The following is a 25,426-nucleotide window of genomic DNA, read 5'->3' on the forward strand; positions in this document are numbered from 1 at the left end:
GCCCTCGCACAGAAACGAAGACCCAACACAGCCATAAGTAAATAAATAAATAAATAAAAATTGAAAAAAAAAAAAAAAAAGAAAAATGAATGAAAAGAATTGAGGGCAGTCTCAGAGACCCCTGGGACTACATTAAATGCACCAACATTCAAATTATAGGGGCCCCAGAAGAAGAAGATAAAAAGAGAGGGTCTGAGAAAATATTTGAAAAGATTATAGTCGAAAACTTCCCTAATACAGGAAAGGAAATAGTCAAGTCCAGGAAGCACAGAGAGTACCATACAGGATAAACCCAAAGAGAAACACGCCGAGACACATATTAAATTATCAAAAATTAAATACAAAGAAAAAATACTGAAAGCAGCAAGGGAAAAGGAACAAATAACATACAAGGGAATAACCATAAGGTTAACAGCTGATTTTTCAGCAGAAACTCTGCAAGCCAGAAGGGAATGGCAGGACATATTTAAAGTGATGAAAGGGGAAAACCTACAACCAAGATTACTTTACCCAGCAAGGATCTCATTCCGATTTGACGGAGAAATCAAAAGCTTTACAGACAAGCAAAAGCTAAGAGAATTCAGCACCACCAAACCAGCTTTACAACAAATCCTAAAGGAACTTCTCTAAGTGGGAAACACAAGAGAAGAAAAAGACCAACAAAAACAAACCCAAATCAGTTAAGAAAATGGTAATAGGAGCATACATATCGATAATCACCTTGAGTGTAAATGTAAACGTATTAAATGCTCCAACCAAAAGACACAGACTGGCTGAATGGATACAAAAACAAGACCCTTATATATGCTGTCTACAAGAAACCCACTTCAGACCTGGGGACACATACAGACTGAAAGTGAGGGGATAGAAAAAGATATTCCATGCAAATGGAAATCACAAGAAAGCTGGAGTAGCAATACTCATATCAGCTAAAATAGACTTTAAAATAAAGACTATTACAACATATAAGGTAGGACAATACATAATGATTAAGGGATCAATCCAAGAGGAAGATATAACAATTGTAAATATTTATGCACCCAACACAGGAGCACCTCGATACATAAGGCAAATGCTAACAGCCATAAAAGGAGAAATTGACAGTAACACAATAATAGTAGGGGACTTTAACACCCCACTTAACACCAATAAACAGATCATCCAGACAGAATATAAATAAGGAAACAAGCTTTAAATGACACAATAGACCAGATGGACTAAATTGATGTTTTTAGGACATTCCACCCGAAAGCAGAAGAATACACTTTCTTCTCAAGTGTTCATGGAACATTCTGCAGGACAGAGACCCATATCTTGGGTCACAAATCAAGCCTTGGTAAATTTAAGAAAACTGAAATCGTATCAAGTATCTTTTCCGAACACAATGCTGGAGACTAGATAATCAGTTACAAGAAAAAAACTATAAAAAATACAAACACATGGAGGTTAAACAATATGCTACTAAATAACCAAGAGCTCACTGAAGGAATCAAAGAGGAAATCAAAAAATACCTAGAAACAAATACAGTGAAAACACGATGACCCAAAACCTATGGGATGCAGCAAAAGCAGTTCTAAGAGGGAAGTTCATAGCAATACAATCCTACCTCAAGAAACAAGAAACATCTGAAACAACCTAACCTTACACCAAAAGCAATTAGAGAAAGAAGAACAAAAAAATAACCCCGAACTTAGCAGAAGGAAAGAAATGATAAAGATCAGATCAGAAATAAATGAAAAAGAAATGACGGAAACAGTAGCAAAGAACGATAAAACTAAAAGCTGATTCTTTGAGAAGATAAACAAAATTGGTAAATCATTAGCCAGACTCATCAAGAAAAAAAGAAGACTCAAATCAACAGAATTAGAAATGAAAAAGAAGTAACAACTGACACTGCAGAAATATAAAGGATCATGAGAGATTACTACCAGCAACTCTATGCCAATAAAATGGACAACCTGGAAGAAATGGACAAATTCTTAGAAAAGCACAACCTTCTGAGACGGAACCAGGAAGAAATAGAAACTATAAACAAACCAATCACAAGCACTGAAATTGAAACTGTGATTAAAAATCTTCCAACAAACAAAAGCCCAGGACCAGATGGCTTCACAGGCGAATTCTGTCAAACATTTAGAGAAGAGCTAACACTTATCCTTCTCAAACTCTTCCAAAATATAGCAGAGGGAGGAACACTCCCAAACTCATTCGAGGCCACCATCACCCTGATACCAAAACCAGACAAACATGTCACAAAGAAAGAAAACTACAGGCCAATATCACTGATGAACATAGATGCAAAATTCCTCAACAAAATACTAGCAAACAGAATCCAAGAGCACATTAAAAGGATCATACACTATGATCAAGTGGGGTTTATTCCAGGAATGCAAGGATTCTTCAATATATGCAAATCAATCAACATGATACACCATATTAATTGAAGGAGAAAAACCATATGCTCATCTCAGCAGATGCAGAGAAAGCTTTCGACAAAATTCAACACCCATTTATGATAAAAACCTTCTAGAAAGTAGGCATAGAGGGAACTTTCCTCAACATATTAAAGGCCATATAGGACAAACCCACAGCCAACATTGTTCTCAATGGTGAACAACTGACTAAGATCAGGAACAAGACAAGGTTGTCCACTGTCACCACTATTATTCAAAATAGTTTTGGAAGTTTTAGCCACAGCAATCAGAGAAGAAAAAGAAATAAAAGGAATCCGAATCAGAAAAGAAGAAGTAAAACTGTCACTGTTTGCAGATGACATGATACTATATATAGAGAATCTTAAAGATGCTACCAGAAAACTACTAGAGCTAATCAATGAATTTGGTAGAGTAGCAGGATACAAAATTAATGCACAGAAATCTCTTGCATTCCTATACACTAATGATCAGAAATCTGAAAGAGAAATTAAGGAAACACTCCCATTTACCATTGCAACAAAAAGAATAAAATATCTAGGAATAAACCTACTTAAAGAGAAAAAAGACCTGTATGCAGAAAACCGTAAGACGCTGATGAAAAAAATTAAAGATGATACAAACAGATGGAGAGATATACTATGTTCTTGGATTGGAAGAATCAACATTGTGAAGATGACTATACTACCCAGATTCAGTGCAATCCCTATCAAACTACCAATGGCATTTTTCACATAACTAGAACAAAAAATTGCACAACTTGTATGGAAACACAAAAGACCCCGAATAGCTGACACAATCTTGAGAAAGAAAAACTGAGCTGGAGGAATCAGGCTCCCTGACTTCAGACTATACTACAAAGCTACAGTAATCAAGACAGTATGGTACTGGCACAAAAACAGAAATATAGATCAATGGAACAGGATAGAAAGCCCAGAGATAAACCCACGCACATATGGTCACCTTATCTTTGATAAAGGAGGCAAGAATATACAGTGGAGAAAAGACAGCCTCTTCAATAAGTGGTGCTGGGAAAACTGGACAGCTACATGTAGAAGAATGAAGTTAGAACACTTCCTAACACCATGCATAAAAATAAACTCAAAATGGATTAAAGACCTAAATGTAAGGCCAGGCACTATAAAACTCTTAGAGGAAAACATAGGCAGAGCACACTGACATAAATCACAGCAAGATCCGTTTTGACCCACCTCCTAGAGAAAGGGAAATGAAAACAAAAATAAACAAATGGGATCTAATGAAACTTAAAAGGTTTTGCACAGTCAAGGAAACCATAAAAAAGACGAAAAGACAACCCTCAGAATGGGAGAAAATATTTGCATACGAAGCAACTGACAAAAGATTGTCTCCAAAATATACAAGCAACTCATGCAGCTCAATATCAAAAAGACAAACAACTCAATCCAAAAATGGGCAGAAGACCTAAACAGACATTTCTCCAAAGAAGATACACAGATTGCCAACAAACACGTGAAAGGATTCTCAACATCACTAATCATTAGAGAAATGCCAATTAAAACTGCAATGAGGTATCACCTCACACCAGTCAGAATGCCCATCATCAAAAACTCTACAAACAATAAATGCTGGAGAGGGTGTGGAGAAAAGGGAACCCTCTTGCACTGTTGTAAATTGATACAGCCACTATGGAGAACAGTATGGAGGTTCCTTAGAAAACTAAAAATAGAACTACCATATGACCCAGCAATTCCACTACTGGGCATATATCCTGAGAAAACCATAATTCAGAAGGAGTCATGTACCACAGTGTTCACTACAACACTATTTACAATAGCCAGGACAAGGAAGCAACCTAAGTGTCCATCTACAGATGAATGGATAAAGAAGATGTGGCACATATATACAATGGAATATTACTCAGCCATAAAAAGAAACGAAATTGAGTTATTTGTAGTGAGGTGGATGGACCTAGAGTCTGTCATACAGAGTGAAGTAAGTCAGAAAGAGAAAAACGAATACCATATGTGGACACAAATATATGGAATCTAAAAAAAGAAAAATGGCTCTGATGAACCTATGGGCAGGACAGGAATAAAGACACACGTAGAGAATGGACTTGAGGACACGGGGAGTGGGAAGGGTAAGCTGGGACGAAGTGAGAGAGTAGCACTGACCTATATACACTACCAAATGTAAAATAGATAGCTAGTGGGAAGCAGCTGCATGGCACAGCAAGATCAGCTCGGTGCTTTGCGACCACCTAGAGGGGTGGGATAGGGAGGGTGGGAGGGAGACGCAAGAGGGAGGGATATGGAGATATACATATGCATATAGCTGATTTACTTTGTTATACAGCAGAAACTAACACAACACCATAAAGCAATTATACTCCAATAACTATGTTTAAGAAAAAAATGTTGAAGGTTATATATGTTTGAGTCAGCCCAGGTGATGCAGTGCTGCTACCAACTTTTTAAAAATTTTATTTAATTTTTTTTTGGATATAGAGCAAAAGCTTTAATTCTGTTCACCTGAAAAGGGACAACCCCAAAATGGTAAAGCAGAAAGAGTAATAGAGGGACATGCTCCCATCCACATTTTCCTGGTTCAGTAGGTTCTGTGTAATTTTCCAGTTGCCCAGGAAGCTCCAACTTCATGGGATTCTTCAGGTGATGAAGAGGCATGGAAAATACACTCTGGATGTGAGAATGACGCGACTGTGAGCAGTGGTGAACTATTGAAAGCTTCTATGCAGAGAAGTGGTGACAACAATGTTAAAGAGGATTAATTTAATAATTACAATACATATACTGAACACTGTATCAGAGTTTAACTTTTTTTTTAATTTTTAAGAGCAGTTTTAGGTTCACAGCAAAATTAAGAGGAAGGTACAGAGATTTCCTGTGTATGACCTGTGTCCCCACACATGCATAGCCTACCCCATTATCAGCATTCCTCACTGGAATGGTACATTTGTTAAAATTGATGAACCTGCATTGACACATCATTATCACCCAAAGCCCATAGTTTACTTTAGAGTTCACTCGTGGTGTTATATATTCTGTAGATTTGGGCAAACATACAAGGAGATTTATGCATCATTATAGTATCATAAGAGTATTTTCACTGCCCTAAAAATCCTTTATATTCCTCTTGTTTAACCCTTCCCTCTCCTCCTCTGCCCCTGACAACACTGGTCTTTTCACTGTCTCCAAAGTTTTACCTTTTTTAGGATGTCATATAGTTGGAAGCACACCATATGTAGCATTTTCAGTTTGGCTTTTTCTCTTAGTAATACGCATTTAAGCTTCCTTCATGTCTTTTCATGGCTTGCTATCTTATTTCTTTTTGGGACTGAATAATATTCCATTGTGTGGTTGTACCACAATGTATTAATCTATTTCCCTACTGAAAGACATCTCAGTTGCTTCAGATACTTAACTCTTCACAGAATATTCCTTTGTCACCTGCCCTAACTGAAGCTTTCCCAAAGACCGCCACTTTCCTTTGGTCTTCTCGAGCGGTGGCTGTTGATTCTTGTTAAAAGGGGAGTGAGGTCTGTGTTTTCTAACTCCCTTTGTCAAACCATTGCTCTTCCAAGCAGAAATCCTGTGATCCTTCTAATATGACTGCTTCTCCTGTCCATTATCTTATCTATATCATCTTCATGTTTATTGAGGATTTTGGCACCTGGTTGAAGTTCTTTTTTCTCCTGTTTAGCCATCCAAGTGACTTTCCACTTCTATGAATTCAGGGATTTTGGTTTTTTTAATGTATTCTTTTATCCTCAGTGCCTAGAACAGTGGGTGGCACATAAATGTGCTCACTTAATATTTATTGAATAAATAAACTTTTAATAAATAAATTTTTTAAAACTTCCTGACTTCTGTCTCCACAGAGCTTTAGCAATCTATTCCAAAGACCAAGCCTGAGACCTTATCGCTGCTTGAAACAATTCCACCCCAGAAATTTTTTCTGAGTATAGAAGTATAATACATGATAATTACTAAAAATTTAGTAAATAAGTAGACAAAAAAAAATCACTCATAATCTAGCTGTCTAGAGATGAAAATGGATATTTTGCCTATATCTTTCTAGCCTTTTTTTCCTCTACACATATGTTTTAAATTTTTTGAAATGAGGAGTCATAACGCAAATACTGTTTAAAAAACCCAGATGTTTTATGTGTGTGTAATTTTAGGGTTTATTGTGAAATCTTTCCATGTAATTATTCTTTATTCACTCAAAGCATATTAATGCCTGCTCTGTGCTAGGCAGTGTGCCAGTTGCTAAAGATACAACATTAAAGGAAACAGCCCCTGCACTAAAGATGCTTACATAAATCTCCTAAGTGATGACATCATTGTCAATGGCTCCGTAGTGTTCTGTTGTATGAAGTACCATAGTTTGTTTAACCAACCCTCTGTCCTTTTTGCTTAGGGAGTAATTTTTTTTTACTCTGAGAAACAGTGCTGCCGTGAGTATGTCCTTAGGATAAATTCATAGAAGTGGAATCTTGGGTCAAAGTGTACATGCATTTTTAAGTTGTTCTGGGGAAAAGTTGTACTACTTTATATTCTCACCAAGAAAATATGTATTGGGTTGGCCAAAGAGTGCTTTCGGTTTTTAAGTAAAAATAAAAGACACATTTTTCATTTTCACCAAGAGCCTCATTGAACAACATATTCACCCTTTTGTTCCACTGCCTTCTGGCATTTTTCAGGCAACTTCATAATTCCATCTTCCCAAAACTTTTTATCTTTTTGAGCAAACAACTGTTCCAGGTGCCCTTTATAGTCTTCCAGGAAATTGAAATTTTTCCATTAAGAGAATTTTGTAAAGACCTAAATAAATGAAAATCTGAAGGTGTAATGTCTGGTGAATATGGCAGATGAATCAGAACTTACCAGCCAAGCTGTAACAGTTTTTGCCTGGTCATCAAAGAAACATGCAATCTTGGGTTATCTTGATGGAAGATTATGCGTTTTTTGTTGACTAATTCTGGACACTTTTCGTCGAGTGCCGCTTTCAGTTGGTCTAATTGGGAGCAGTACTTGTTGGAATTAATCGTTTGGTTTTCCAGAAGGAGCTCATAACAGAGGACTCCTTTCCAATCCCACCATATACACAACATCACCTTCTTCGGATGAAGACCGGCCTTTGGTGTGGTTGGTGGTGGTTCATTTCACTTGTCCCACGATCTCTTCCGTTCCACATTATTGTACAGTATCCACTTTTCTTCGCCCATCACAATTTAAAAACAGATCATTTTCATTACATTTAAGTAGAGAATTGCATGCAGAAGTATGGTCAAGAAGGTTTTTTTTGCTTCACTTATGTGGAACTCAAACATCAAAGCAATCAACATAACCAAGCTGGTGCAAATGATTTTCAACGCTTGATTTGGATATTTTGAGTATGTTGACTATGGTCCTGTGTGGTATAACGTTGATTGTCCTGAATTAATGTCTCAATTTAATCGCTATCAACTTCAACTGGTCTACCCAACCGTGGAGCATTGTCCAGCGAGAAATCTCCAGCACAAAACTTCACAAACCACTTTTGACACATTAGATCAGTTAAAGCACCTTCTCCATACACTGCACAAATCTATTTTTGCAATTCAGTTGCGTTTTTACCTTTCTTGAAATAATAAAGCATATGCTGAAAATGTTGCTTTTTTTCTTCCATCTTTAATGTTAAAATGGCTACACAAAAATTCACCAATTTTGGTAAGTTTTTTAAATGCATGCTGATATGACAGCTGTCACATGCAATCTAACAAAATTGTTTCGAATGAAGTTAAAGACAACTAAGTGCTACTAGAGCCATCTTACAGAAAAAACCGAATGAACGTTTTGACCAACCCAATAAAAGCTAGTTTAACTGCGTAATAAACCAGTAGGTATGTTCATTTTTGAGTGATTGCCAATTTGGTGAGTAAAATTTTTTTCTTTATTGAGGTGTAATTTCCATACCATAAAATTCACCCATTTAATAAGTGTTCAGTAATTTTTAATAAATTTACAGAGTTGTGTAATTACTACCACACTGCAGTTTTAGAACATTTCCATCACTCCAAAAAGATCCCTTGAGTCTGTTTTTAAACAGGACTCATTTCCATCACCAGTCCTGCGTATCCAGCCAATAGTCTGCTTCTCTATCTCTGTAGATTTGCTCTTTCTCAGCATTTCATATAAATGGGAATCATAAAATACATGGTCTTTTGAGTTTGGCTTCTTTAACCTAGGATGTTTTTGAGGTATATCCATCTATCATTAGCTTCGTCCTTTTCTTTTTTTTTCCTTCCATATTTATAATTAGCTTGGTCCTTTTTTTTCTTTTCTTTTTTCTTTTTTTCCCCCTTTTCTTTCTTTTTTTCTTTAAGTGGAATTAAACAGCATTTATCCTTTTGTGTCTGGCTCATTTCACTTAGCATAATGTCTTCAGGGTTCATTTTGTAGCATATATGAGAATTTCACTCCTTTTCAAGGCTAAATAATATTCCATTGTATGTATATATGTCACATTTTGTTTATCCATTCATCCATCCATGGACATGGTGTTGTTTCTACCTTTTGGCTATTGTGAGTAATGGTGGTATAAACATTAGTATATAAATATCTGTTCTAGTTCTTGCTTTCAAATCTTTTGGGTATATGCCCAGAAGTGGAATTGCTGGATCATAGCAGTCCTATATTTAGCTTTTTGAGGAACTGCCAAGCTGTTTTCCATAGAGGCTGCACCATTTTACATTCCCACCGCCAACGCACGAAGGTTCCAGTTACTTCACATCCTTGCCAAAACGTACTGACTTTTTGAGAATAGCCATCTTAATGATATAAAGTGGTATCTCATTCTGGTTTTGATTTGCATTTCTTAATGATTAGTGATATTGAGCCACTTTTCATGTGCTTATGGGCCATGCTTGGGTGTACCTTCTTTGGGGATATGTCTATTCAAGTCCTTTGCCCATTTTTGGATTAGTTTGTTTGGATTAGGTTGTTCGTTGAGTTGTAGGAGTTCTTTATATATTCTAGGTATTAATTGCCTATCAGATAAATCATTTGCAAATATTTTCTCCCATTCTGTGGGTTGTCTTTTTACTCTGTTGGTAATGCCCTTTGATGGACAAAATTTTACAGTTTTGATAATGTCCAAATTATGTTTTTCCTTTTTTTGCTTGTGCTTTAGGTATCATATCCAGGAAATCATTGCCAAATTCAGTGTTTATATCTTTTGCCATATGTTTTCTCCTAGGAGTTTTGTAGTTTTAGCTCTTATGTTTAGGTCTTTGATCCATTTTCTGTTAATTTTTGCATGTGGTATAAGGTAAAGGGTTCAGCTTCATTCTTTTGCGTGGATATCCTATTTTCCTGGCACTGTTTGTTGAAAAGACTGTCCTTTCTCCATTGAATTGTCTTGACTTAATCACTTTTTATTGCCAAATAGTATTCATTGTGTAGATATATACCATATTGTATTTATCCATTTACCAGTTGATGGACATTTGGATTGTTTCCAGTTTTTGGCTAGTCTGAATAATGCTGCTATGAACATTTACATATAAGTTTTCGTGTGGCATACATTTTTGTTTCTCTTAGGTAGAAACCTAAAACGAATTATTGGGTCATGTGATAACTGCATGTTTATAGGAAATGGCTAAACTGTTTCCCTAAGTTTCTGTGTCTTTCACATTCCTACTAGTAATGCATGAGTTTTTCACTTTACCCTCATCAACACTTAGTATATATAGTAAGTCTTTTTAAATTTAACCATTCTAGTAGATGTGGAGTGGCATTTCATTGTGGGGTTAACTTGCATTTCTTAAATGACGAATAACTAATGTTGAATGCTAATCTGTTTTTCTGGCTGTAGCCTCCTGTCATTCCAATTCTCGCTCTCTTTTTCCCACCACACTTAGTCTTAAGCTTGATTAAGACCTCCACTTTCAACACCTGTTGTTTCTTCTTTTCCTTAGCTTCAGTTCCCTCTTCAATCACTTTTCTTCTCAGTATTCTTAGCTTCTAGTCTTGGAGCAGTTCTACCGTTTATATACTCTGCTTTTAAAACTAAGCTGCTGAATGCTACCAGAGAAAGTCACAGAATTTTATGTTTTGATACCACTGTGAATTTTTCTGTAACTTTTAAATTTTTTTTATTTATTTATTTTATTTATTTTATTTTTGGCTGCGTTGGGTCTTCGTTGCTGCGCGCAGGCTTTTCTCCACTTGCGGCGAGCGGGGGCTACCCCTCGCTGCGGTTTGCGGGCTTCTCGCTGCGGTTTGCGGGCTTCTCGTGGTGGTCTCTCGTTGCGGAGCACGGGCTCTAGGCGTGCAGGCCTCAGCAGCCGCAGCACATGGGTTCAGTTGTTGTGGCACGCGGGCTTCAGAGTACAGGCTCAGTAGTTATGGCACACAGGCCCAGTTGCTCCATGGCATGTGGGATCCTCCCAGAGGAGGGCTCGAACCCGTGTCACCTGCATTGGCAGGCAGATTCCTAACCACTGCGCCACCAGGGAAGCCCTTTCTATAACTTTTTATTTTGATTTAGTTTCATATAGAAGTTGCATAAACATTACAAAGAGCTCCCATTCCCTTTTCCTAGGTTATCAATTGTTACGCTTTGTCCCATCTGCTTTATCATATTCTCTCTGTCTTGTGTGTGTGTGTGTGTGTGTACAAATATAGGCACATTATTTTTTTCTGAATCATTTGAGAGTTAAGCTGGAGACTCAGGTTATATAGCTATTAAGTGGTAAAGCAGGGATTTAAATTCAGATCTTTTTTTGGTCTCCCTTGTATCTGGCACATACTTGGTGCTCTGGGAATGCTTCTTGAATTGACCAGTGACTACAGCTCACCTGTTAGAATCTATATCGTGTCTCTTCTTGGGGTTTTAGCATGTATAGGTGCGTGGGCTTTGAAGTCAGACTGGCTGGATTCAAATCCTTGCTTTACCACTTACTAGCTGTTTGACCTGAGCAAGTTGCATAATCTCACTAAGCCTCAGTTCCCTCATTTCTAAAATGGAGGTGATAATAGTCCTACTATTATTGTGAATATTAGAGGAGACAATGCAGGTAAAGAATTTATCATGGACTCTCTCATTTCTATTCTTATCTTGTCCTACTACTCTGATTTAGCTACTAGCTTCTCTTAGTTTGTCCTACCCCATGATTTTTTAACTGACAGAGTTGATGAGACATCTAAGTGAATTTCTAGGCAGTTAGCAAAAAGAGAACTCTGGAGAAAGTTCTAGGCTAGAGTCATACTTGGAAGACATTTACTCAGACCTGCTAGTTAGAGCTTTGAAACTTGAACTTTGTAGATAAAAAGACAAATAGCAGGTGATGAGATATTGAGATATAGGTCCAGGAGCCATACATCTTTGGACATAACAGTTTTTAAGTATTTTTTAATTGGCTTCTAAACTTTTGAAATATTTCAGAAATATCAACTTTTTGGCATCCATAAAATACAGTCACATACTTGGAAGCAGTACAGAAATTTGAGGTACCGTGATGTTTCTGCCCCTTTTCTACACCCTCTCCAAAGGTACATGTTTTTTTCAATAAAATATTCTATCTTGTTAGATCACATGTCCTAGGTTTTGATTCAGAAGATAATGGTCATCATAGGTCATCATAGGTGTGACCCCATTTGACAAGTAGGAGGAAGAGAAATCATCAAAGGAATTAATTCCAAAGTAAGATTTCATTAATGTTATATTGGTTTTTTTGTTTTGTTTTGTTTTGTTTTTTTACTGCGCAGTCATCCTTTATTTTTTTTTCACATCTTTATTGGAGTATAATTGCTTTACAATGTTGTGTTAGTTTCTGCTGTATAACAAAGTGAATCAGCTATACGTATACATATATCCCCATATCCCCTCCCTCTTGGGTCTCCCTCCCATCCTCCCAATCCCACCCCTCTAGGTGGTCACAGAGCACCAAGGTGATCTTACTGTGCTATGCAGCTGCTTCCCACTAGCTGTTTCACATTTGGTAGTGTATATATGTCCGTGCCACTCTCACTTCGTCCCAGCTTACCCTTCCCCGCCCCATGACCTTAAGTCCATTTTCTACATCTACGTCTTTCTTTCTGTCCTGTCCCTAGGTTCTTCAGAACCTTTTGTGTGTGTTTTTTTAGATTCCATATATATGTGTTAGCATACGGTATTTGTTTTTCTCTTTCTGACTTACTTCACTCTGTATGACAGACTTTAGGTCCATCCACCTCACTACAAATAACTCAGTTTCATTTCTTTTTATGGCTGAGTAATATTCCATTGTATATATATGCCACATCTTCTTTATCCATTCATCTGTCGATGGACACTTAGGTTGCTTCCGTGTCCTGGCTATTGTAAACAGAGCTGCAATGAACATTGTGGTACATGACTTTTTTTTTTTTTTTTTTTTTTAAAGTGAGGTGGAATAGCTGCTTTTTTTTTAAAGTATTTGTTAATTTATTTATTTATGGCTGTGTTGGGTCTTCGTTTCTGTGCGAGGGCTTTCTCTAGTTGCGGCAAGCGGGGACCACTCTTCATCGCAGTGCGCGGGCCTCTCACTATCGTGGCCTCTCTTGTTGCGGAGCACAGGTTCCAGACGCGCAGGCTCAGTAATTGTGGCTCACGGGCTTAGTTGCTCCGAGGCATGTGGGATCTTCCCAGACCAGGGCTCGAACCCGTGTCCCCTGCATTGGCAGGCAGATTCTCAACCACTGCGCCACCAGGGAAGCCCTACATGACTCTTTTTGAATTTGTATTGTTTTTTTAGTCAGTAAGAAGTCAGTAACTATTCGTTAGTTGCTTTATTTATCAGAGGAAATGGGGCAAGGGGGACATGCACATGAAATCAGAGAAAGTGTAAATGATAATCAGAGAAAATGTAAATGATCACAAGAATCCCTGATGAATTTAGATGTTTAATTGCTGGCTTGTATATTATTAAACTCCAAACCATATTTTATTCTTCTAATAATTTTGATAGTTTTCTCAGAATAATTATCCCTTTGAAGGAAATGGGTTACCAGGACCTCTTCTCCGATTCCTTTTACAGAATAAGTTCCATGTAGATAAAATTTTTATAGTTATTTTTTATAGTGCTGTCTTCCCATGAAAATCAGGAGTAAAATATTTTAGAAAAATTGCACAGAGCCTTGCCAATTTGTCATCAATATCCTTGGTTTGGTTGTCTCTAATAAACAGATTCCAGACTTCCTTGGCGGTCTAGTGGTTAAGACACTGCGCTTCCACTGCAGGGGGTATGGGTGTGATCCCTGGTCGGGGAGCTAAGATCCCGTGTGCCGCACATTGTGGCCACAAAAATAGAAGAAGAAAAAAAAAACAGATCCCAATTTTAAATACATACATATCTTTAGTACCTCACTCTGACCGTGAGTGTTAACAGGTGATAAAATTCTAGAATTTAAAATTTTACTGTCTGATAATGAGAAAGCTTATTTCTCAAGTTAAGACCAAATCAGTTGCAGTGATTATTCATTTGACATTTTGGGGTAGAAACTGTTTTATATTTTCAGCACCTTAACTCTTAAAATGAGAATGCTACATAAGTTGAGGATGTTTATTAGCAAAGAGAGAACAATATCCTGGTTTGCTGGTTGTGGCCACTTGATTTCACATTTATGGTATATCTTAAGACAAAACAAAAATATGTATGAATAACTATAGAAACACAAATATATTTCATACTAACTAGAAATCTTGCGTGTCAAATGAGTCTAAGTGACTGTCAGTTTTTTTAGCAGAGGAAAATGAAACTGAGTGTTTATTAATAGGAAAAGGTAGAATTATTTTGTACTGCAGGTGAAATATTTTTTTTTACCTGTCATTTGTTAGACCTAGCTTTTTAAATAGTTAGAAGAGATAAAAAGGTATTAAGTAATGTTCAAAGTACATAGGTAGCAAGATAATTATACCCCAGAGTGTCTATAAGGTGTTAGCCACAGCTGAGCGTTTTTAAATGATCATAATCCCAGGAGGTCTAATTATTTCATAATTTACATTTGCTTAATCAGAATGTATATTGAATGGGCACTCTGTCTTTTTGATGGAAACTTTTATTGCATAGTTGGTTTTAGAAGTTTAGAAAAAGCAAGAAAAGAAACCACATTAACCACAGAAGTTATTCTCTGCAAAATTCAACTTGGAATAATACAGGCATAAGGATATATTGTAACTTTGTTCTATAAAATCACAATTTTGTGTGCCTGTCTCATATGTTACCTTTTTTATTTAAAAAAAAAAAACAGGGAAAAGCTCATAAAATTCTCAGTTCTTAATGAGAAATAGCCATCTTGGGGAAGAAGGGCTTGTTTTGTCTTTTCTGTTAGTATAGGAGGGTATCACTGACAGTGTTCTCATGTGGTTAGGTCCTCACCCTCTGGAAATGATTGAGGCAGAGAGCGTGATGCCAGGTTTTTTTTCCTATTAAATACTTATTCATTTTCTCATTGGGGTGCGTGTATCTTTTTGAATTAGTGTTTTGGGATGTTTTACATATATATCTATATATATACACACACACCCAGGAGTGGAATTGCTGGGTCATATGTTAGTTCTGTTTTTAGTTTTTGGAGAAACTGCATGTTTTCCACAATGGCTACACCAGTTTACCCCCCCCACCAACAGTGTACAAGGGTTCACGTTTCTCCACATCCTCGCCAACATTTGTTATTTGTGTTCTTTTTGAAGATAGCCATTCTGACAGGTGTAAGGTGATATCTCATTGTGGTTTTGATTTACGTTTCCCTGGTGATTAGCGATGTTGAGCATCTTTCCATGTGCCTGTTGGCCGTCTGCATTTCCTCTTTGGCAAAATGTCTATTCAGGTCTTCTGCCCATTTTTTAATCAGGTTGTTTGTTTTTTTGATGTTGAGTTGTATGAGCTGTTTATATCATTTACAAATATTTTCTCCCATTCAGTAGGTTGTCTTTTCATTTTGTCGTTAGTTTCCTTTGCTGTGCAAAAGCTTTTAAGTTTAATTAGGTCCCATTTGTATATTTTTGCTTTTATTTCCTTTGTTATAGGAGATGCTTCCAAAAAAATATTGCTCAGATTTATGTCAGAATGTTCTGCCTTTGAGGAAAACTCAGACTTCTTAAACTTGCTTATCTCTTGAAATTTTGAATCATTCTCTCCTTGGTCTTTGGTTCTGTATGACTTGAAGTCAGGTCCTTGGGACTTTAACTTCCTGGCAGTATATTGAGGCTAATGTTGGAGCTAGTTGGACTTCATCCAGCAGATTTAAGACAAATAAATAAGGAGCTATTATAGGGCCCATTGCTGATGAAGTAGAAACAATTTTCAGCTGAATGCTAAATGGCTTCAAAGAGTATGGTGCCTAGCAATTTATTTTGTGTTTTTAAACTACACATAGAAACAGAAGAGAAAAGCCTGATCTTGGAATGACTGATTTAGGCCTGCCAAACAATTACAGGTATCACTAACATAGGAACTTAAAATTATCGAGGTGATCTCTATGTAACATTGAAACAAGATCAGTGGAGATTCATGCGTTGACTTCTAAGTAGTTTTAAAGCTAATATGCTGCTTTTTTTCTTAATTAAGGGAGACTTGAAAATTACTCAAATTACTGGTGATTTTTTCAGCATTAGAAGTAGTGAAAATATACAGATAGGATTTTTTTTTTTTTTTTGGCTGCATTGGGTCTTCGTGGCTGCGTGCGGGCTTTCTCTAGTTGCGGCAAGTGGGCTTCTCACTGCGGTGACTTCTTTTGTTGCGGAGCACGGGCTCCAGGCTCACGGGCTCAGTAGTTGTGGCACACAGGCTTAGTTGCTCTGTGGCATGTGGGATCGTCCCGGACCAGGGCTCGAACCCGTGTCCCCTGCATTGGCAGGCAGATTCTTAACCACTCTGCCATCAGGGAAGCCCACACGTAGGATGTTGTAATGCTGTGAAAAAGAGACTACTTTGATTGTACTTGTATATAGTTTTTGTGTGTTAAATGACCTATGGGTTACATTAAATTCCTGAAGAGAATATAGTACAAATTAGAAAGTTTTAAACACAGACTTGTCATCTGGCACACTAATTTTAGATTGTCATAGATTAATCCGCTTCACTATTTAATGGCCTGAAGGAGGAAAGGAGCTAATTTAAACTGGATTAGTGTGTTCTACACTGTTAAAGCATTCCCAGATTGATCCTAAAAATTAAAGATGGAAAAGACTGGTAATTTGATTTTTACACAGGTGATCGGATTTCCTATAATTGGTATATAGGGGTTCAGGGTTTGTTTTTGTGATGTGGGTAAATGCAAGTCAAGTGTTAATCCATTATATAAACATTTGAGTGCCTAGAACACCTGTTCTATGCAGGTGTGCCAGATACTAGAAATACAGTGGTGGGCAAGACAGATGGCTCCTAAAATATCATGTTATTAAAATGTAGTGGGCTGAATTACATGGTCTAAATTTCACCAGGAAAGTGGCTTGTGTATTAACACGTACTTTGTTTCTAAGTAGTGGTGTTTTTATATTTAGTTTTCTCCATATATACATATCTCACTTGCAACAGATAATATTTATCTACAAGATAATTATTAACTGGGATAAATGCAACAGGATTTATAGACAAAAAATGGTTTGATGTTTATTGGAAACTTTTTTTAAAATCAACTATATATTCTCAGTGAACAGAACATGGTATTTAAAACATCAGTTGTTCAAATTAACATTTTTATTAGATGGGTAGTAACAGTTTAATTTATTCAGACTTCTAAATGGTAAGAGTTATGAGACAAAGGACCACACCTAACTCATTGAGGCTGGATTTGTGTCTTATATTTTTTATATCCCTCACAACTCTGCATATAGTCAGTGATGAGTGAATGGATTCATTGAAGGTGTTTACCCGGGAGTGTTTTATCTTGGCAATTTTGATATAACCATTATACTAATAGAATTGAGAAAAATTGTTTAAATAAAAGGCTGCTCTTTTTAAAAAAAAATAGCTGTTGTTTTGAGCATTTCAACTTTGTAGTAAATGAGTAAAAATGTTTCAAATAAATTACAGGGTTTTTTTTTTAATACTTTAAGATTCTTTTAAGGTCTCTGAAGAAATCTCTTGGCCTCAAATTACCCAGCTTATTATAAGGTAATCTTTAGGTTTTATATTTGATTACTGGTTACTAAACTTTTCAGGAGAAGGATTTTTGTTTTTAATGAAAGTTCTTATCTGATAAACTCTTCAGGAACACGAATTCGTTTGTAGCATAACTAGTAATTGGACAAAGAAGTGAGGGGAAACTGCTTTTCTGTATTTTATGAAGAATTAGGAAACATTCAGAAGTGATTCTTGATGAAAGGAATAAGCTATGCTGCCTTTTATTTTATTTTTAAAAATAAATTTATTTATTTATTTATTTTTGGCTGCATTGGATCTTTGTTGCTGCGTGCAGGGTTTCTCTAGTTGCGGCGAGCGGAGGCTACTCTTTGTTGCGGTGTGCAGGTTTCTCATTGTGGTGGCTCCTCTTGTTGCGGAGCATGGGCTCTAGGCGCGCGGGCTTCAGTAGTTGTGGCTCGCAGGGTCTAGAGCGCAGGCTCAGTAGTTGTGGCGCACGGGCTTGGTTGCTCTGCGGCATGTGGGATCTTCCCAGACCAGGGCTCGAACCTGTGTCCTCTGCACTGGCAGGCGGATTCTTAACCACTGCTCCACCAGGGAAGCCCCAGTAACGTGTTATTTTAAAAAGCAGTCCGAGTTGATCTTGTTTAAGGTACCAAATCATTTCCAGGTTTTTGAAATGATATAAGAAGTTGATATGGAGAGAAGGTAAGAAAGGGAAAAGTTTGTTTTTCTGCTTATATCTAAATGAGGATAATTTTTTAGAAAATTATTTTAAAATGTAAAAAATAAAATAATTACTTAGTGGAAAACTGATACTTGCAGAAACTTGAACTTATTAGTTATGTGGCTCATCTTGGTGTAACTCATATTTGTAATATTTATCCTTTACCTAGCATAGGTATAAATCTGAGTAATATTTTGAACCAAAATGGCTTTCTCTACTCCACTGTCCTTTTTTATTATTTTTAAAAAGTAGTTTTACTGAGATAAATCTGCATACAATAAAATTTACGCATTTAAAATGTGCAGTTTTAGTATGACAGTTGAAAATAGTTGTATAACCATCACTTTGATCGTGATGTGGAGCATTTCTGTCACACTTTGGAGTTAATCTTGTCTCCTACCCCTGGTCCCTGGATCTACTTTCTGTCATAGTTGCTTTTTGTAGCAATTCATATAAATTGAGTCATACGTTATATAGTCGTATTTGTCTTTTTTCACTTAGCATAATAATTTGGAGATTCACTCATGTTGTTATGTTCATAAGTAGTTTATTTCTTTTTATTACTGAATAGTATTCCATTGTGTGGATATACTGCAATTTGTTTATCCATTCACATTTGATGGATATTTGGATTGTTTCCAGTTCTTGGCTACTATAAATAAGGCCACTATGAACAATTGAGTACAAGTCTTTTCAGGGACATGTGTGTAAATACCTGTGAATGGGAGCTTTGCTGTAGTTTAAATGTAAGGCCTTGTTTCTTGGTTTTGATGGGGGAGATAGAAAAATTTATATTAAACCAGAAGGTCAAAATTTATCTCAGGGAAAGAGTTGAATTGCCAGCTGTTACTCCTATTCTTATACTTTTGTTTTATTCTTTATCTCCCTCCCCCCCAAAAAAGGCTATTACCTTTTCCTTTAACTAAAACATCTTATAAAATGGCATTCCTTATTTAAAACTCAAATTTATAAGAATATGCTAATTCCTTTTTAGCACAGTTGTTCTCAAAGAGCTTTTTTTTTTTTTTAAGTATAGTTGAATTACAATGTTGTGTTAAGAATATGCTAAATTTTGAATGGGCTAGTTGAACCATGGATATTTTATACACTTCCTGTCCCCTACCCCCTAGTATTTCCACCTCATATTAAACTTTATTGTTTTGGAGTCTTTTTTCATTTCTTTCTATAGCACCCCCTTTCTCTTCAGAATAGGGACCTGTATAGTACAGATGGGTTAAGGGAAATACAGAAGAAGCTACAGATAAAGAAAGGTTCATAATTTGTCATATCATATATTAGGGGTTTGCTGGAAATTCAGATGCAGACCATGTTGATCTGACTTAATGAAACCTGTGAAGTAAGCTGTATTTGCTGACTCATGTATATATGTTATAATCTTTTCGGCAGTGTAGTTAAGAATTGATTTAGAAGCAGGTGATACCTGAAAACTTGCTCCCTGCCCTCCCAAATATATTCATATGTATACATACAAATGCCCATATACACGTCCCATATTTCTTAAGTTAGGGATTTTAGGTTTAAAATTGGATTAAATTTTGAGTTGGTCAGATTTCAGTCACAGTGTGGGTTATTCTAATCCTTTTATTATAACAGCATTTACTGCAGCATTTAGGGAAATGGAGTTTGAATTGAGGTCAGAGGAAAAATTTGGAGAGTTAGCAGGTAGATTGGGTAGAGTATTTGACACATGCTACCTGAGAAAAAGGGAGAGAAGGCAGGGAGTGGGATAAAATAATTTTGCCTGTTTTGCAGTTGGGCATTCTACAAGTACTTATTAAAATTAAAATGCCTTTTTTAAACAAACAAGGTGATGTTTGGTGCTGCTGAGTTACAAAGATTAATGTGATACAGAGCCTGCCTGAAAGAAGGCCACATGGCTCAGTAACACTGTTCCAGACCTGGAATTAGCTAAAGTGTACCAGTAAATATTGTACCAGTTAACGTTGCTCATACCTGATAAGAGGGTATATCCAGATTAGTATAGGAGACTAAATTCAGCCCTTCGTCCCAGGTCAACTTTGTCCTGACTCTTCAGTTTTGTTGGCTATCTACCCCTCCAATTGCTGCCTCTGTCTCTGTTAGACTGTGAGCTAAGTGACGAGTTGTTCTGCTCCTTTCCAAGGTGGATTGTTTGTGAGATTTCTTACTAGAGAGACTGCTGTTCTGGGCCTACTGACAAGTAAAACAAAAATGAAGTATGGGCATAGGATGCAAATAATTACAATATAGTCAAAGCTATGCTCTTAACAACTGTCGCAGTCTTACAAAGACTGACTCTTATAGTAGGTAAAAGACAATCCAAAATAAGTTAAAATGAGGGAAAATAGGTTAAGCCATTGGAGAGGAAGGAGAACATGAAATTAGTGAAGTAATAGTGAAGATTTTCTCCTTTCTTGCATTTTATTTTATTCATTTTCTCTCTCTTTTTTCCACCTCTTTCCTCCCTCTCCTTTAATTTATTTTGTGGTTTTATGCCACAGAAATATTTGTGTTTTGGCCTCTCAGTGATTAACATTCTGTTATCTTGTCTTTTCCAGGTGCTCTGTAGGTCAGTGTGTGCTTTGTTGGCTTCTTATTGGCATAACAGAGTTTGTTTGGGTGGGACGTTTGTTTTAGTATTTCCCTTGTATATTATTGATCACTCATTAACTCTTGCTTTGGTATTGCTTTGCTACCTGGCATAACTAGAAATTAATTTAATTTGGAGTTTTTAACAAGGACACACCTGCTACTGCATATCCAGTTGAGGAATAACCCTGCTTTATTGGAGAAGTTTGTCTCTTTAACTGCAATAGAATAAGAAGGTTGAGAGGAGGCAGACATTCACTTGACTCATAAGCATTCACATCTGATGTTTTCAATGAGAGCACTATTTCTTACAGTTGATTAAAATGGATAACCACAAATCAGTTTAGATTGCTGTTGAATTAGAGTTTGAGTGTATGGAGATGAGATAGGAAATAATGGTTCGCTTGTTATTGTTAGGTATTTGGTTGAAATCCTTAGAATATCAGGTCCAAATATTTATTTTTCTTAGGTTTTATTTTGAAATAATCTCAAATTTATAGGAAGTTGCATTAATAATACAAATAATTCCCATATACCCCCTGGCAAGATTCACTCATTGTTAACATTTTGCTACATTTGTGCTATCATTCTGTTATATTATTTTTTTTTCCGAACTGAGAATAAGTTGCATGCATCCTGTCCCTTTACCATATAGTACTTAGACATATATTTTCTGAAAACAGCATTCTTATATTTTCAAGGACATTCCAGTTATCATATCAAGGAAATTTAACACTGATATAATACAATTCTCTAATACACAGCCCACATTCAGATTTCTCTAGTTTCCTCAATAATGTTCTTTAATAATTTTTTTCTCAGTCTAGGATCCAACCCACAATCATTCATTGTGTTTAGTTGTCATGTCTCTATTTTCCTTTAATCAGAACCATTTCCTTAACCTTTCTTTGTCTTTTATGACATTGACACTTTTGAAGAGTGACAGACCATTTATTTATAGAATATCCCTCAATTTGGGTTTGTCTCATGTGTCCTTGTGATGAAATTTAGGAAATATAGTAGCTTGGGCAGGAATTCTACATTACTGCTGTGTGCTTCTCAGGGCATCACATCAGGAGGCATATGTCCATTTGTCCTGTTTTCAGTGATACCAACTTTGATCTTTTGATTAATGTAGTATCTGCCAAGTTCTTCCACTTAAACATTATTATTTTCCCTTCTCCAATAAGTAATTTGTGGGGCGATACTTTGGGAGTTAATATATGCTCTTCCTCATCAAACTTTCACCCACAAAGAATTTTAACAAATGGTAATTTTGCCTGAATCCATTATTAGTATGATAGTTGAAGTTCAAATATTTAATTGCACAAACCCAGTAATATAGGAGGGAGACTGTTCTAACTGTTGGATTCTTTAGCTTTAGGAAGTATTTTGTGTTGAACTGGAATTTGTCTCCTGAGACTTTGACACATTGTTTCAAATTTTGTACTCTTGTGCCACTTGTGAGATAAGACTGCTCTTTGCTTCTCTTTAACAGCCCTTCATAATGCATTCCCTTTTTGTGTTTTCTCTAGGTTATGTACTCCCGTTTCTAACAGTTTCTTGTGAGAGGTAGCTTTCCTGAATTTATAACCATCCTGTTGGTTTCCTGATAACACTCATTTATCAATATCATACTTAACATAGAGTACCAAATCCAGATACCAATTCCAGATATGGTTTATACCAATTTCAGATATAGTTTGATCGGTGCAGTAGATTGCTCTTGCTTATAATCTAGCTTGATACGTAATAACACCAGGCTTTGGAGACAAATAAACCTGGATTCAAGTCCTTTCTCTGCCACTTATTAGCTGTGTAATCATCAGCAAGTTCGTAATATCTTTAAACTTCAGTTCCACAACCTGAAAAGAGTTGGTAATAATTTCACCTGCCTTTTAGGGTAGAATGAGGATTAAGTGTGCATGTAAAATTCTGGGGATGGTGTCTCTTGCACCGTAATCACTCATTAAATGTTAATTATTATTTTATAGAAAGGATGTTTCTGTTTTTACAGCCCATGATTGGTGCAATTTATTTTTTAGCGTTGTAGTTTACTGTAGACTCATTTAAACCTGTGGTGAAAATCAGAAAGTTTTAATAAGTTATACTGAAGCACAGTTAGCCTGTTGAACAAATATTTTAACTTAAGTGAAAATTATTCTATCAGTTACAACTTTTATAAAGTTCTGAGTTATTTTTTAAATTATTTATATGTACAGTATAAGTAGATTATAAAGAAACATTTGAGTTATTTTGAATGAATCCTAAAACCTTTAGTCATCTTTTATGACATAGCAAATATACAGTCAATTTTCAGCATTAAGTAAAACTTTAAAAATTAGCCAGTGAATTTTGAGTGTTTGGATGCTGTCTATTTCTCATGGTGTTTTAAAACCATGTTGTTAATATAAATAGTAAATTTACTCTGTAAAATCCTAAAACTTTTCCTAAAATTTACTATAGAAATTGGGGTTAATAATACACCTTTATGGGGGAAAAATTGTTATCTAGCTATTTTAGGACATATTGATTGAACGCAGTTTTATTTTCCAGACAAGCTTTCTATAACACTTGAGTAACCTGTCGCAATAATGATACTACAGAAATTTTAATCTGTGGAGAAATGTGGTGTAACCCTTCATTGTAAATGTTAGAAATATGGCTCCTCTTTCTGTTACAATGGGACCAAGAGTCTCTTTCTCCCCAGTCAGGAGGGTCCCAAAGGATATTCTTGGGACACTGAGGGCACCCCGCTATCTCCTTGTAAAAGTTGTTCTTTAATTGGTGGCTCTTTATGCTAAAGAAATTAGCTAAACTTTAGGAAAAAAGAAAAAATACCTAGTTTTGCTTACTTTGGGTACAAATGATTATAAAAAGTAATTCTTCCTTACCTAGCCTGTGGCCAGGTGAAGAAAAATCTATATGTTAAAGTTACATATTGTTAAATTATACATTAGTGTCAGATACCAAATGAAATGTTTTTCTTAATTTTACATAGCAACCCTTTTTATATAGTTATAATAGTGAAAGCACTCCTTAAAAGTTTAGACAATTAAAATGTACATAGTCAATTTGAACTGTCTCAACTCTGTTTCATGTTAAATGTGTTACAGGAATGAATCTGAAGTCTGCTGCAGTAAAACACTGAAGGCTTTAAAATGTTTTCTTGCATAAAACTCAAAGTTTAGCTGCTTATGAGGATAGGGAAGGCAGGAAGCTAATGTCTGTCTCAAGATACAGGACAGCTGTTTGCTCATCAACCTCAACTGTGTGAGTAGACTTAAGCCTGTAACCCTATGTAATTAGGCATAATTTAAAATTTTTAAAATCTAAAGTGCTTAAAGATAACACATCAGTGTGATGAGATATTTTTTAGGGTCTATTTTTTTTCTGGTGGGTGCGATGTTGAGGGTGGAGTGGGTGGTAGATTTTTATTTATAAAATATTTTTGAGAATATCACTTAATAACCATACATCTTTTTTCATCATTATTCCATTACTGTGAAGCAATAGAATATAATTCTTTAGATCTCTCTTTATTTTGCAGTTGATTTCAGCCTTTTAAAATTAATACTTTAACCAAACAGTCATGAAAATGTATTTGGGGAATATGATGTTAGATATTAGTATAGAAAATTGCTCTTGGAAATAATTTAATAACTTAAATTATACTTAATAATTTTTTTAAAATTTATTTATTTGGCTGTGTTGGGTCTTTGTTGTAGTGCATGGGCTTCTCACTGCGGTGGCTTCTCTTGTTGTGGAGCACGGGCTGTAGGCACACAGGCTCAGTAGTGGTGGCATGCAGGCTCAGTAGTTGTGGTGCATGGACTTAGTTGCTCTACGGCATGTGGGATCTTCCCGGACCAGGGATCGAACCCATGTCCCATACCCCATGCATTGGCAGGCGGATTCTTAACCGCTGCGCCACCAGGGAAGTCCCTAAACATGACATTTCTTGATGACACACAGCTGTATTTGTGTGGAACATGAAAGATTGGTCTTGCATCAGATGTAACTCCACAAAAGAGGAGGAAAGGAAGCAAAAATATGTCTTAAAGAATGTTGGTGAAAGTTAGGTATATTTTCTCTGGGTTTTAGGTAAAGTGATTTTTAGCAAATTCAGCAAAGTCATTATAATGTTATTTTAAAATAAAGGCATGGATGGGTGAATTAAGTGGTGTTGCAGGTTTTGAGTTCTGTCAGTAGTGACTGCTTCTTGGATTAAAGTGAGCCATTTTTTTGCATTTAGTTGCTGATAGAGTGCTTTTTAATCTAGAAGCACTGGTAGTGTTATAGATGGTGCATTATTAAGTCTTTCAGGAAGGATTAGGTATCAGTGGTTTTATTGTAAGAGAATCTCCTGTGTTGGGGATTATCCTACTAAAGCCTAAAAAAAGTAGTCTGGGTTTCAGCACTGACCATCACTCTTACTGTGTGTTTAGAAACATGGTAGGTGTTGTGGGGGGAGGTTGTAGCAAGAAGTAGAAACATGGCTTTATGTTCTGTGAGAACTTGCTGTTTACTGGAATCTAATCAGGGGCCAGAACACATCTGAACAGATACCCATTCTAACTGAAAAA

At 36.1% G+C, this 25,426-nt stretch overlaps 1 protein-coding gene across 7 annotated transcripts in view; it reads left to right on the plus strand.

The window, feature by feature from the left end:
• The window catches only part of ZFAND6 (zinc finger AN1-type containing 6), a 75,866-nt gene that overhangs the window by 17,083 nt on the left and 33,357 nt on the right, over nucleotides 1-25,426 (plus strand). Inside the window, exon 2 of one of the 7 annotated variants that reach the window (XM_036842234.1) lies at nucleotides 23,957-24,113. The exons of 4 other annotated variants lie outside the window; for them this stretch is intronic. The gene's annotated coding sequence lies outside the window, so the exon portion shown is untranslated. Of the gene's footprint in view, nucleotides 1-23,956; nucleotides 24,114-25,426 lie in introns of those variants that run through there. 2 more of the 7 variants (XM_036842232.1, XM_036842233.1) reach the window with 2 other exon arrangements.

Source organism: Balaenoptera musculus, chromosome 2 (genome assembly GCF_009873245.2).
Source record: "Balaenoptera musculus isolate JJ_BM4_2016_0621 chromosome 2, mBalMus1.pri.v3, whole genome shotgun sequence".
Classification (NCBI taxonomy): Eukaryota; Metazoa; Chordata; class Mammalia; order Artiodactyla; family Balaenopteridae; genus Balaenoptera; species Balaenoptera musculus.